The sequence below is a fragment of the Arachis duranensis genome, chromosome 2, assembly GCF_000817695.3.
Source record: "Arachis duranensis cultivar V14167 chromosome 2, aradu.V14167.gnm2.J7QH, whole genome shotgun sequence".
Classification (NCBI taxonomy): domain Eukaryota; kingdom Viridiplantae; phylum Streptophyta; class Magnoliopsida; order Fabales; family Fabaceae; genus Arachis; species Arachis duranensis.
Window position 1 is genome coordinate 28,544,129 of NC_029773.3, and position 621 is coordinate 28,544,749.

Below are 621 nucleotides of genomic sequence, written 5' to 3' on the forward strand. Positions count from 1 at the left end.
TTAAAAATCTTATCTTTTCAAAATCTTTTTCAAAAATCATATCTTTTCCAATTTTTCCTCTTTTTCGAAAAATTCAAAAAATTCTTTTTCAATTTGTTTTCAAAATCTTTTTCTTATCTTTATATCACATTTTCGAAATTACACTAACAATTAATGTGATTGATTCAAAAATTTTAAGTTTGTTACTTTCTTGTTAAGAAAGGTTCAATCCTTAAGTTCTAGAATCTTATCTTGTAGTTTCTTGTTAGTGAAGTAAGTAATTTTAAATTTAAAAATTAAAATCTTTTTTTATCTTTTCTATCTTATCTTCTTACCTTATCTTTTTATCATATCTTTTTCAAAAATTTTATCTTTTACAAAATTTGATTTCAAAATATCTTATCTAACTTATCTTCTTATCTTTTCAAATTTGATTTTAATATCTTTTTCAACTAACTCTTTGACTTTGTGTTTGTTTCTTATCTTTTTCAAAACCACCTAACCAATTTTTCCCTCTCTAATTTTCAAAAATATCTCATCTCTTTTTCAAAAACTCTTTTTGTTTTAAATTTTAATTTTAATCTTATCTTATCTTTAATTTTCGAAAATTACTAACCCCTTTTTCAAAATTATTTTCGAAAT